Genomic DNA, 15,123 nt, shown 5'->3' on the forward strand with positions numbered 1-15,123 from the left:
CTATTTTGTAACTATAGCTATTATGTAACAAGGAATGAAACTGTGACCTGCAGCCTGACATTGTCGATTGATTTCAGGGGCTTGTTGGCCTCACGTAAAGTTGGGCTGCCGGTGTTGGCAGCACATATCAATCCCACAAGCAATCAAGCAAGCGATTTGTGTAGCCCAAAGGGCTTTCTGCCGTTCCAAACAGAATTTGGCCTGACAGGGTTGGCAGGCCAATCAGAAAAATTATTTCATCCTCTGTGTAATGTGTTGTTGCTGTCTGCAAAGTATGAAAATGTAATCAATTATCTGATCACTTATACCATTGATTGATTCATTGGAAAGAGATTGTCACCTCTTTTCTAAACGTCCGCCGCTTATAGACTTTTGTTTCTCATTTGCTGAGTTTGAGGAAGGTTCTTGGACTGTATCTTGTATTGTTGAGAGATTTCTACCACACAATTTCACATTAGCAATGTCATCTCTCAAATTACAGAGATGGGTGTGATGAAACTGACACAGTGTTATCAGATTGAGTCTTCTATGATATTGAAAAATACTAGAATTTAAAAGGGTAAACTGTGGTAAAGATAGATATTTTAAAAAATAATTATTTTGTTAAATTGCCAAGATTACTCCTATTAAGAAGAAATTGATTTCTCCTATGAGAAAGCACTGGATACATTATTTGCAATATTTGAACATTTTTAAAATGATGTCATTATTGCCTAACAAATGAATTAAAATTCTCTTTTCTCTTGTGTTTAGACTCCACGATTCCAGTAGAATTATTTACAACAGACTGACGATTCTTAAAAATACCAGAACATTTGTAAGGTAGGTCTGAACTTCACCCAGCTTACCTTGTACCCGAATTCCTGTAATCATGATGTCAATTTAGCCCTGAACCCTGTGTCTTTTGCTCCATTACTCCTTTCCCTTGCCCTCCACTTACTTCAAAAATGCTTGCCTATTATATTTTACAGTCCTGATGAAAAAAATCAAGGAATTAATTGAACCTGAAGCAATTGAAAATCTAAAAGAAAAAAATCCCTTTTTTCAGTAATTTCCTTGTCTAAGGAGATAAAGGTGTAAAATAACAGTAATATTTACATTGACTGAGACAGTGGAGTGCGAACTTGAGACTATACATTCATCAAACTCGCTAAAGTTTGAACCCAGGGCAAGGATGTTGTCCGTGAATAGACTTTGTCCTCCAGAACCTGATCTATGTCTAACCCTAATTTTCTTCTCCATTCAGAGCAGCAGCATAATGAAAAACAAATCAAATACCCTGAATTTCACATCCCGAAACATGTCTTCAATTATTGAAGACTTTGGAACAAATTTAAAGACATCTCAGAGATGAAACTTGGCAAAAAGGAACCCCAATATAACTTGAAATGTTCTTAATATTCCCAAGTTCCTTCTATATATTTTGCATATGGCATGCAAGGTATTGCCACAATAGCCAATATTTATCAAAAATACAAAATCTTAAATCAATTTCAAATCCAGGAACTTTGTGCAATTGAATATTGTAGTATAAAAGATGTCAAAGGCCATAAGATCAGAAATACTAAATAGATTTGGAAACTTGGCTTTATCCTAATGTCAGTGGAAGTGCAGTATATTATTTAATGGTGAAAACTCACCCTGACATGCCAACAGAATTACTTTGCATTTGAGGTAAGAAAGTGTTGGATCATGGGTGATTATGATCTAAACAACTGCAAACAAGACCTACACCTGATTTTAAAATACATCTCTTGGTGCTGATGTTGGTGAAATAACAAATAATATTGCTTTTCTCCAACCCAACCCTTCCCTTCAATGCACACGCTCATGTACATACACATGCACATGCTACTTAACCTGCTGAGTTCCTCCGACAGTTTGCTTACTTGGTCCAGAATCCAGCATATCACCATACAACAGTTACAGAATGGAAAACAGGCCATATCGCCCCTTCTAGTCCGCACCAATTTAAGTGAACTCCACTAGTACCTCCAACCTGCTCCCTGCCCATAACCCTCCAACCCCCTCACATCCATGTACTCATCCAACCTCCTCTTAAATGACAAAATTGACCCTGCTGCAACCATCTCTCTGGTAGGTCATTCCACTCAGCCACCACACTCTGAGTGAAGAAGCTTCCTCTCATGTTACTTCTCGTTTTGCCCCCTAACCCTTAACTTATGACCCCTCATTCCATTCTCCCCTACCCTCAAGGGGAAGAGCCTATTCACGTCTACTCTATCTATCCCCCTCATAATTTTATATGCCTCTATCAAATCCCCCCTCAACCTTCTATGCTCCAAATGAATTAAGACTCAGTCTACTCAATCTTTCTCTGCATTCTAGATACTGCAATCCAGGCAACATTTTAGTAAATCTTCTCTGTGCCCTCTCTACCTTCCTATAATTTGGAGACCAAAAATGCACACAATATTCCAAACCTGTCCTCACCAATGCCTTGAACAGTCTCAACATCACCTCCCAGCTCCTATATTCTATGTTCCTGTTTCATTTTGATATTTTGTATAATTTTCAGTATTTTTCCTTTATTGGGCTCTCTTCTCAAAAGGCAAGAGGTTGTTCTGTAGCCTGCAGGATTTCCTCCCAGGTTCTGTGAATGTGGCTATAATATCAGGCAGAAAAGTATTTACCATCCATAATCAATGGGTAAAAATCAAGAACAGGTAACTTTCTTTCACCTTCGAAGTGCAGTGGTGAACTAACTCCTTAAAGACGTTGAACGTGAGGATCTTTCTTGTCTATATTGTCCATATGGGCTCAGGATGAACCAAGCTAATGATATTGAGTTATTGGCACAGCAAGCTGCTAAATTTCAATAACTATTAGTTCTGCCTAGTTACAGTGAAAATCATTATATATCACCATTTTTTTCCCTCAGTAAAATGTATCTAGCCTCCAGATCAATGCATTTTCAATGTTTTTATTATGTTTAAGAGGCTGTAGTAGCACTGTTGAGAGTGTTGCAACAGAGTAGAAAGCAATACTGGGCCACTGGAAACACTTCAACAGTTGGCGAAAGGGGGGGAGAGGGAGGGAGGGAAGGGAGGGGGGAAAAGGGGAGAAAATGACACTGTATATATTCAAGAGAAAAATGTCTGTATGTATTTTGGTCAGTATGGTTTATAGTGTGAAAAATAAAAAATTATAATTAAAAAAAAACAGTTGGCGAAATATAGTGACAATTTATCTCATTCCTTTTAATTGTTTGTTTGAACTATTTCCTCTACAATTCAATCCAATGAAGGGTCAAGATTCTCTGCCCCATGTCTGCAGCCAGCACTCTTTCTCAAATTCCAATGTAGATGCCCTTTTCTCATCCAGCCACTTTGACAACACCGTCATTGCCTGTGGTGGGGAAGTAATAGAAAAAAAAGAGGAATTTGTTGAAACAAATTTTGCTTCCCCCCCCCCCCCCCACCCGCAAGTAGAATTAGTCCAATCTAATCAATCCTAGCTGTCTCATAAGATAACAACTTTTATTGGCAAAGTAAATGCCATTCCATGAGATATACAGGATATACAGATATAAGCTTTAACTGATTTCATTAGCTCACTTCTAACAGGATGGGAGGTTTTTCTGGGCATCCCCATGTGACTTATGTCAACTCAAGTGGTGTGATGAAGGTGTAAGGGTTTGGATCTTCAGATTTTCCCTGACAAATTCCTGACATACACAATAATAGGAAGCTAATGAGGGTGGGTAAATGAGAAAAAATTGATTGTGTGGTTAAGTTGCCTTTATGGAAAATACCTTTAATTTCCAGTTTCCATAACAGAGACCCCAGTTTTTTAAAAAATGATCAACATATTGAAAACCTAGTCTAAGTGTCATATCATGAACTGTAAAAAGCAGAGTATAACATGTATTTTCAAATGCATGTCCCATGTAAAAAAGTATTTATTCTTAGACCAAAATGATGCAAGTTGAGACCTAGTGGTCAATATATGAACTGGAAAATAAATAGTGAAAGTCTCTTTAGATATAGTAAAATCCCTGGTATCTTAATTTCAAGCAACCGGCAGCCTCAAACAACTGACAAAAAAAAGAAAAATTAATTAAACATTTGAAATAAATAAGTAGAAAATAATAAGTAAAAAATATGTAAATTTAAAATAGTAAAAATAAATGTTCTCTGAAGTAACACATAAACCTTTGGTGAAAATGGGAGTAAATATTCAGCCAGTGGAGAGTTTTGCTTGTAGCAGCTGTTTGAATAAAGTTGTGTTTGAATAAACTGGCATGGCGCAGGAGGAAGAGCTGGTTGATGCCACTCACTGTTGGGGTGACACTCTTTAAGTGTCTCCTTATCCCTGCTTAGTAAGTCACCCTTGTCAGACCCTTTATCTGTAAACCTGGGGGAGGGGAGGGGGTTAATAATTTATAATGTTATTGTTCATCTTCAGGGCAGCTCCATTGAGGGTTAGGAACCTGCAGATGTAGTGACAGTTAAATGTTTTCAAAGAACATGACTGAAAATTGCCGCTACCTCTAAGAGGTTTGTATGATCTCCCCGCGTCTGCGTGGGTTTTCTCCAGGTCCTCAGGTTTCCTCCCACTGTTCAAAATGTATGGGGTTTGTAGGATGTCATTGGGAGCACGGGCTCATGGGGCGAAAGTACCTGTTCCTGTGTTGTATGTCTAAATGTAACATTTAAATTGAAAATTGTAAAATTTAAAATAAAGTAAAATGCTTTAAGGTTTATATATTCATGCAAGTGAAGTTTGTTCAGTGTAAGTACAATATAGTACTTTTTGTCTTTTAAACTATTTATTCTTATGCAGGTAGAGTAAGTCTCAAGCAACCAGAAAATACACTTATCTGGCATCTATCAATCTCCATAGCTTCCAGATACCAGAGGTTTTACTGTGTTTTTAAATACACATTCCATGTAAAGAAGTATTTATTTTTACACCAAAATGACTTATAAGTTGAGAAGTTGAGGTGAATATATGAACTCAAGAATAAACAGAGACCGCCTGTTTAGTTTGACCCCCTCAGATATCAAGATAGTTATCTTTATATTGGCACCCCATTTTTCACTCCAGATGAATCGAGTTGAAAGAAAAATCAAACTTGATGGGACCGAATTAAAAGAGCCTCACCCTGCTCTGCAAGTCAGGTTATAGAATTAGATCATAGAATCTGTAAATAAGTGACATGCCAAACAATTGAACTAATAATTGTAAATGAAGTGATGCAAATGAAAGGGTTGCCTTTAAAAACATACTTGTTATGGGGTTCTGTTAAAGAGAAAAGTAAAAAGTTGCCTGGTGAATACTTGGTTTTCCCAACCTAAGCTGAGCTAACATAGATAGGTCAGTGCGTTTCATGAGGTAAGAGTGAGCAAAGAATTGCTAAGTTTAATTCACTTCAGTAAAATATTTCCCACTTGAAATTTTACCTGAAGTCCCTTATAGGAGACCTGAATCAATAGATTTATAACACCAGGTGACCGCTTTCGATGGGACATAGCATCGTGATATGTTCAGTGGCACTTTGATGAAGAAACTTTTGTTTCAACATCAGATCATCCTCTCCAATGCCAGCTTTGTAGCCTAGAAAGATAGATTCTGAAGATTTATTTGGAGTGCCAGCCTGCTACTCAAGCCACTGCATCAAATCGATTTGCTTTGATCGTGATGTCCGGGCTATTCTCAGCCATCTATCTGTGATACTTTATAAAGGCAGGAAGCATGCCACAGCACAACTTGTGAGCGCACTCACTTTACTTAGAAATCTACCAGGTTCTGTCTTCTAAATGGCTCACTATTGCAGTTCTCTAAGTAGATTTTCAATTTGATACCCCAGGGTAATATGGAAATGAAAACTAGATATTATCCAAACCAGATATGTTAATAAAGCACTGCATAATAAGTTTATCATCAACACTGGAGTTTATGGAATAAACAGAGCTACATAACATGGATGGGAAATGGACTGTCAGGCAACAGAGAATGATTATCGTGCTCGTTCAGTTCTGGGACTGGAAGAAAGTGTGTGGTGGATGTTTCACCATGGGTTATGGTTATATGGGTCAATGCCAAAATCCATTTTTCCAATGTTACTGACTTGGACTTCAGTGGGTAAGGCACAATTTTCAAAGCTGCATATGAAAAATAACCCACAGTAAACTGCAAGGAGGATAATTGACTTCAAGAGGATACAATTGAAGGAGAAACACCTAATATTCAGTCTGGGCACTCTTCAACCGGATGAACTTAGTTTGTGAGGAAAATGAACAATGTTTTGAGGCAAAACTCTGCTTCAGGACTACGAAAAGAGAAGGAAGAAAGGGGATAGGTTCAGTAAGAGATCGTTTGACCAAGAGAGTGAAGGAGGAGATACAGATGGAATCAAGTGACTTGGGAGACAACAATAGGTAGAACCAGGCAAAGATGAAAAAAAAAAGGTCTGGGAGATGGAGCCAGAAGGGGCAAAGGGAAGGCAAAATTGGAGACAGTGGTTGCAGGAAGGAAATTGGTGGAACCCAGGGAGAGATGATAGTGGCCTGATAAGAACAGTGGAGATGGAAATATGATGGGAAGGGTGTATAGGTGTTGGGTAGGTAGAGAAGCTCTGGAAGAGGAAATTAATTGGGTAATGGGGGTTTGCAAGAGTATGGATGAGGGGGAGAGAGGAATGGATTGGGGAAGTGAATTGTTGAAATTGGAGAATTCAATGTTCATTCACTTCACCCCTCTCTCTCTCTCTCTCTTCAATACTTCCTCCCCTAATGATCCCTCTCTTTAATACTGCCTGACACATTGACTGCCACCGTTATGTATTATCTATACCAATCCCATTTTCCAGCACTTGGTCCATAGCGTTGTATGACTTGGTGATGTGAAAGACCATCTGGATATTTTTTTAATGTGAAATTACCTGTCCCTACCACCTTTACAAAATGTGTGTTGCAGATACTGTCTATCCTCTGGTGGTAAAGAATCTTCTTCAGATCCCCTCTAAATCTCTTACCTACAAACTTTAAGTCTGCATGAATACTAGATTTTCGATATTGAGAAAGATTTCCCACCATCTGTTATGTCTGTGTTCATTATAATTTAGTATAGTGCTACCAGTTCTACCCTCTAAAAACAAACCCTCTCTTCGTATTTGAACACCTCGATCCTAGCCTTACAGGTTATATTAATTATATATAAATGTTTTTAAAAGAGATAGATTGTGGGAGTTTAGTGTAGGGCACTTCACAAACAGATACTTACACTTCACATCTCATTTAAAATGTAAGAGCTTTGGCTAAAGCCAGATATTCAGGCACCAGTGGCTTTGCAAGAGACAATGGAACTGCTTTGGAATGAATTTCAAAAGTAGGTTCAAATGGAGGTCCAGGCTCAAGATCTGATAAAGATCTTTCAAGGATTGGCTTTAGAGCCTTGGGAGGTTGGTTTTTACAAGCAGAGAGAGAGAGGAAAGAAAAAAACAGGATTTCTCTTAGAGGAATAGAGAAGTCAGTTCTACAGTGGCTTTTGAGGCTGCAACATGACAAGTTGGCAGGCTTGTTGAAAATCCCATTTTGAAGATGGGTTGTGAGTTCTGGGTTCAGAAAATGGCTGTCTAGAGAGTTTCTCCTGAAATAAGGGAAACAAGAAGAACTCTGTGGTGACCTGGAAGAAGAGGTTATCATTTGGAAAACCCATGATGGGGCAAGTTTCTTCGGCAAGATACTGAAGTGGCTGATCAGAGGAAATCAGTTTGTGTGCGTGTCCAACAAGCAACATATAGCTCTCTAAAACCAACAAGAACCTTCCTGAGTGGTAACTATTTACCTTTAAGCACCAGAGCCTGGTGAAAATTCATAAATTTTAAATTCTGTGCCCAGTATAAGAATTGCCTGATACCGGTGAACTTGGAGAAGTGAGAAATGAATGACTGGAGTATTAAAGTAAATAATTTACCTGAACAAATACACATTACATACACATATGTTTAGAATTAGAAGGAGGTTAAGTTAGTTAAGTTAATAGTAAGTTAAAGTTTGATCCTGTTTTCATGTTTAAAGAAAATTAAAAGCAACTTTTGTTTAAGTAACAATTTGCCTAGTGAGTTTCTATTGCTGCTGGGTTTTGGGGTCCTCTGGGCTCATAACATTAAAATGAACTAGGACTCCCCCCTCCCTCCCCGTACCCTCTCTAATGCCATCATGCAGTTTTTATAGTGTGGTAACCAGAAATATTTAGTTTATATTTATGGTCATGTGTACCAAGATACAGAGTGAAGGATTGTTTTGCATGCTAACCATCAAGTGTACATGCAACAGAATAAAACACAGTTCAGAGAGTAGAGTTATAGTGAGAAATCAGCTTCAACAGAGAAAGAGCAGCATTATTCATTCAGTATTCTGATACAAGCACAAATATTTTGTCATTGAATCTGATGGTGTGTGATTTCAGACATGAATCTTCTTCCATACAGGAGTAGGAAGAAGAGGGTGTGTCTGGAATGGGATGTATCCTTCAGCATGTTGGCTGCAGTTCAAAGGCATTAGGAGGCTTCAATGGAGTCAGTGGAGGGAAGGAAGGCATGTGTGATAGACTGAGCTCTGTCAGAGACATCACTAGGGTTGGTGTCACCCAATGCAGTAACTCACATGGTGTCACCCAACCACCCCACCCCAGCCCCTCCTCCCATTCCAGACCATACAGAATTCTTAGTAATTCTTGAAATCCTTGCCCTCTTCACTCTTCTACCATTGGAAAAAGGTACAGGAGCCTAAAGGTGAGCACTCAATGGCACAAGAACAGCTTCTTCCCCGCTGCCATCAGATTCCTGAATAATCAATGAACCAAAAGACACGGCCTTATTTTTCGTGCACTATTATTTTAATGTAATACCGTTGTAAGGTAGTTATAAGAACGTTTGCACTGTGATACTGCTGCAAAACATCGAATTTCATGACTTGTTCATGACAATAAATTCTGATGATAATTCTGTAATGTTTCTGTACTAATATTACTTGTAACCAGTAATTCCCGTATATCACTGAATGAGATGGCAATAGTACTGAGATCAACAAACTCGCAAAATTAAAATTACTCCTTTAAATTACAATATCATATGTACAGCATAAATTGTATTTACAAATACTAATTACCACAATATTGTAGTTAAGACACAAGAAAATTTGACAAAGCAGCGACGATAAAAACACCGGCAACAACAAAAACAACAGCGCCTGCTACAAACAGATGAAACCATAATAATGTCAGCTGTGACCGGAGCACATTAGAAGGTTCAAAAAGTAAATTAGCCTAGAGTTTTAGCCTTGTCGGTATACTGCAAGCGGGGCTTACAAAAATGTTTTTGTAATTATAACTAGCTACAGGGATATTTTTATAAAAATAATAAATTTCTGCTGAAACTTTGAACAAAAATTTGATAGAGAGTCATTTTGATGTCACCCCCTCTGATGGTGACTGCACCCTTCTAGTGACTTCAATTCTTGACCTGTGTTCACAATTCCTCAGCCGCATTTACAATTCCTGAGCAACATTCACCACACAGCATATTGCATTACAGCTGTGATCTACCAAATGTTTTCAAAGTCTTACCATAATTTCCCTGTTTCTACAATCTATACCATAATTTAGAAGGAGGCATCCCATCTGCCTTATACATGACCTTATCTTCCTATGCTGTCAGGTTCAGGGATTGTTAGGCTAAAGTATACCTCAGTCCCTCTCTTCTCAATTCTCCCTCAGTCTTCCCTTTCATTGCGTATGTTTTGCCATCACTAATCCTCACAGCAACCCTCATGACAGATTAGTTTGGACTAAATTCAATCTGCCATGGCTCAACTCATCTTACCATATGATCAATATCATCTTGATATCTTTAATTCTCCTCCTCACTAGTAAAACCAACAATCCCATATTATTTGCAACTTATTACCCATCATATACCTTATAATCACATCCATGCCCTTCATGTATACAAGTACTCCCCGACTTAAAACCGTAATTGGGACCGAAGGATTGGACATATCTCAAAATAGACACAAGATGGAATTTTGCCAGCGTGCATGGAGTACCGACTTTTTAAGTCTTAAAGCAAACTTTTTAATCAAATCTTTTTATCATTGTAGATTTGACAATAGCAACTGAATTTGTCGATCAACCTTGATGAATCTTTTCACATCTTGGTCCATGCTTACCTTGTTAGTCAGCATCCTGGAGTCCGTAGACTGGGCGCAACCATCTTGATTCCTGTGTGCGTGTGCCAGTCTTCGGTTGGCACATGCGCAGTGAGTTCACGTATTGGAGTTCATTTGGTGCATGCGCAGGAGTTAAGCACCCTGACAATATTGAATTTGCACCCTTAACTCTTCCACATGCGCCAACTGAACTTAAACGTGAACCCAATCTGCATGCACCAACTGAAGATTCATGCGTGTGCACAGGAATCAAGATGGCACGCCCAGCCTATGGGCCACAGGACACAGACTAACAAGGTAAGTACCCACATTTTGGCTGTTACATGCCCTGTATCCCTTTTATAGTTTGTCAAATACAACATAAAGAGCGTAAATTTTATATTTTTCTTATATATATATTTTTTTTTTTAATCGGTCATATGTGAGGATGGACTAAGTAACATAGGTTGCATGTCGTGGAGTGCCTGTACTACAAAAAGCATCCCTGCACCAACCTCACCAATCACAATAACAATAGCCCAATGCTGCCAACCTCTTCCCTATTATTAAGCCAGTTCAGGCTTGTCCCACATGGGACTTTATCAAAGGCCTTAGGAAAGTCTTTATAGACTACATCAACCACATTACCCTCGTTGATATATGGATGTTTGATCAATTCAATCAAATTAGCTGGATTGGAACTTTTCTAACAAAGCCAGGCTGGCTATTTTGACCCAGCTTAGCAAATTAAGGGCATTTCTACCAGTCTAACAGTCACTGAGTGACCAAGATGGGTACACAGTTTAATCCAGCATGATGCCAACAGTCTTTGGGGCAAGCAACATCCTCTCCCATGTCCAAACACAAGTGGTACACGGTCCAAAAAGGGACGAGTCCTGTCCACTGCCATCTCACCTACTCAAGGACTTTACCAAAGGCAAAATAAACCATCTAAAACACAGAAATGATTGGGAAGGATTTAAAGCAGTTGAGGAATCAGAGATTTTCTAGGTGCAACACAAAGAGGGACTACAAGAAAATCAATTACATTCATAAAGTATGTTTTCCCAAAGTGCTCGACAACTGGTGTAGTGCAGCCATCAAAATACAGAGATGTCAATGAAGTACAACCAATGTACTTCCGAAGCAATGCAGAAAATGCTGGAAATACTCAGCAAGTCAAACAGCTTATGTGGATGAAGGTACAGAGTCAAACCCTTCAGTTTCCACCACTGAGGACCTTCAGCACTGAGGACCACTGAAGACCTTCACTGAGGACCACTGAGAACCTTCACTGAGGACCACTGAGGACCTTCAGCACTGAGGACCACTGAGGACCTTCAGCACTGAGGACCACTGAGGCCCTTCACTGAGGACCACTGAGGACCTTCACTGAGGACCTTCAGCACTGAGGACCACTGAGGACCTTCTGCACTGAGGATCACTGAGGACCTTCAGCACTGAGGACCTTCAGCACTGAGGACCACTGAAGACCTTCACTGAGGACCTTCAGCACTGAGGACCACTGAGGACCTTCAGCACTGAGGACCACTGAGGACCTTCAGCACTGAGGACTACTGAGGCCCTTCACTGAGGACACTGCTTCATCGCAGCCAATGAAATGATTCCCTGCTGATGAAATCACACAAGTAGTGGTGGTAAAACGCAACAATTGCTGAATTTCTTCTCAATTAAATTTGGTTCAATTCGCAAACAAGAATTTCACTGCTGTTATTGCTTTAAGACCAGAGTTAATACTAAAAAATACACTTCACACACACACACACTATAATATCCAAGTTTCATTTTTACTACATAATAAACAGACGTTAATTTTGCAATACTTCAATTCATGAGCAATTGAGTCACCTATCACTTAACCTTAGCTTAAAGATTTATCTACTTGTGGTAAAGGTTTGCCTAAAAGTTAACTGGGTTATAAAAATGAAGTTAAATTGGCAGATGTTGCAATATGCTTTCCTCCATAGCAGGAATATAAAAAAAGCATCTAATTTCCTGTGAAGTTAATGGATTCAAGGCCTGGATTCAAGTATAAAGCTAAATCCTTCCAAATATGCAATGTTTTGCCAAATCAGATCAAATCTTTTAGCTAACCGAAAAATAAATCATTTTCATTTACCTCCTTCCTCAGCTCACATTAAGACTTTCAAAGATCAATATTTTACCACCCCTACTCTTCCACGATATGGGTACACCTATTAGACTCTTGAAGAGACAGTCCTCCTTGCAGAAAGCAATCTCAGAATCTGAAAAGCCTAGAGATTAAAAAAAAGTGCCAAAAGTCAATAGTTCTGATCAAGGTCATCAAAAATCTGCCTTCCTCCTCCCACAAGGATTGTATTCCTACCAAGGCACACTTTGTAACTTTTGAAAACAGAATAGTGTGCTTCCAGGAATCAAATTTCATAACACACAAGTTTGAGTGGCCCCATAATATTTATATTCCATTTTCCTTCATCTTTTTTCTATCTACACCTTTCTCCCTTATCTAGCCAATAAAAATAAATCTGCTCATTTCTACAACTTATCCTGCATTCATTGGATTTATGCAAGGTTTTTTTTAATGCTCATGACACTTAATATGAAATACCCGTGAATAGAAACACATCCTTGCTCTTATTTAATCACCCAATGAGGCCATCACCTCCAAAGCCAGTATTTATCTTTTCTTTTTAAAATACTTTTATTGATGTTTATATTATGCAAAATTGAACAGTACAGTCATATATTACAATGTAATATACACCTCACTGACAAAAGGCAAAGGAGGAAAAACCCAACACCCAACCCCAACCAACCAATTTTCCCTTGCAACCGCTGCAATCGTGTCTGCCTGTCCCGCATCGGACTGGTCAGCCACAAACGAGCCTGCAGCTGACGTGGACTTTTTACCCCCTCCATAAATCTTCGTCCGCGAAGCCAAGCCAAAGAAAGAAGACAATGCAAAAGACCCTTATAATTCAAAACACATACCACTAAGCAAGGTTAAAAGCTAACACGTAGGAACCAAGTGACAACAACCTGGAGATGGACAGTGCAGCACCAAAGCTTCAGAACAACCCTAATTCTTTAGGTTATGGTAATAGTCCATAATTGGAAAGTTAATATTTGACTCTTTAATGGTGTATCTATTTTTTTCTAAACTTAAACTTAACCATTGTGTATGGCTAGGTGGAGTATTGTCTGTCCATTTAATCAAAATTGCGCATCTGGCTATCAATAGATAAAATTTGGTATTGAGTTGGAGTCAGTAAGACATCATCACCTTGAAATGATCCAAATAGAGCCATTAAAGGGCAAGGTTCTAATACAAATTTAAGAATCACCAATGATGTCAAAAGTTATCTTCCCAACATTTTTCTAAACTAGGACAAGTCCAGAACATGTGAACCAGAGAAGCATCACCAATTTTAAATTTGCACATAGAGGATTTATAACTGAATAAAAATGAGACCATTTAACTTTAGACATGTGTTCTCTATGGACCACTTTAAATTGCAACAAACAGTGTTGTGCACAAAAGGAACTGATATGAATCAGATTACAAATGGAATTCCACACTTTATCTGAGAATGAAAGATTTAAATCCTGTTTCCAGTTGTTCTTGATTTTAACTAATGATGCTGTCCTTAAATCAAGCAAATTATTATAAATGAGAGATATTAAACCTTTATGAGAAAGTTGTAAATCAAAAAGTATATTAAGAATGTTTGCCTTGGGAATTCTTGGAAAATCAGGATTTGACCAGCTCCATAGCCAAGAAAATGCAGCAGCATCTCTACTTCCTGCGAAGGCTGAGTAAAGTCTATCTCTCTGACACCCCCTCCCCCCACCACCCTCACTACCTTCTACATAGGATGCATTGAGAGCATCCTGTGCAACAGTATAACTGCCTGGTTTGGAAGGTGTACCACCTCAGACCGTAAGATCCTGCAGAGGATAGTGAAGTAAGTAGAAAAAAACATTGAGGAACCTCTTCCTATCAAGGAGGACACCTACTACACTCGATGCAGGCAGAAAGCAATAAAAATTCTGAAAGACTTCACACATCCCGCATGTAAAACTGTTCACCCTTCTGCCATCTGTCAGGAGGTACCAAAGCATTCAGGCCCTTGCATCCAGAGTAGGAAACAGCCTTTTCCCCCAAGCCATCAGGCTCCTGAACTCTGTACAGATGTGCATAGTGATTCATGGACTTTCAGTTTATACATATTAATACCTTAATATTTTAAGGTGTGAAGTGCTTTCCTAACTTATATCTATGTAAATATGCTCCATGGTCCTGGAGAATGTTATCTTGTCCTACCGTGCAAGCATGGTATGAACGACAAATAAAATTGACTTAACTTGTAAATATCTAAAAATAAATGAGGGTTTGCTAAGTTAAATTTTACCACCAATTGCTCAAAGGAAGCAAAATCATTTTGAATTAAATGGTATTTAAAACATTTAATACCCAATCTGTGCCAGACATTAAAGAGAGTATCTTGCAAAGAAGGTTGAAAAAGATGATTAGTTATATCAGTTATAGGGCTGGCAAAATAAAAATTCTGAAATTAAAAAAACTTCTAAATTGTGCCCATATTCTCAAACTATGCCAGCATTTTATTGCCTATCCCTTTAACTGAGTAGCTTGCTCAGCTGTTTTGAAAGAACGACTATACATGGGCAAGACAAACTTCATTCTCTGAAGGAGATCCATGAATCAGATGGGCTTTTCAACCCTCCAAAAGCTTAATCTCAGTCTAAAGAGAAGATCCCTGACCCTTTCTTATAATTCCTTTTCATCTCTTACACCTTTCAGTTCTGCTATCATTCTGGCAAATCTTTCAGTCCTCCACATTATTTTGTTTTCTGCAATACAGAGAAAACTATGCACACTACTCCAATTGTGGACTAACCAAAGCTACATACAAATTTTCCCTAG

General features: G+C 38.6%; 1 long non-coding RNA gene across 3 annotated transcripts in view; it reads right to left on the reverse strand.

Moving 5' to 3' along the window:
• Positions 1-3,200: 3,200 nt before the first annotated feature.
• LOC138744009 (uncharacterized) overlaps positions 3,201-15,123 on the reverse strand; it is a 70,592-nt gene continuing 58,669 nt past the window's right edge. For all 3 annotated transcript variants that reach the window (XR_011345189.1, XR_011345190.1, XR_011345191.1), the window contains exon 4: positions 3,201-3,369. This is a non-coding gene — a long non-coding RNA (uncharacterized lncRNA). The remainder of the gene's footprint in view (positions 3,370-15,123) is intronic.

Source organism: Narcine bancroftii, chromosome 10, assembly GCF_036971445.1.
Source record: "Narcine bancroftii isolate sNarBan1 chromosome 10, sNarBan1.hap1, whole genome shotgun sequence".
Classification (NCBI taxonomy): domain Eukaryota; kingdom Metazoa; phylum Chordata; class Chondrichthyes; order Torpediniformes; family Narcinidae; genus Narcine; species Narcine bancroftii.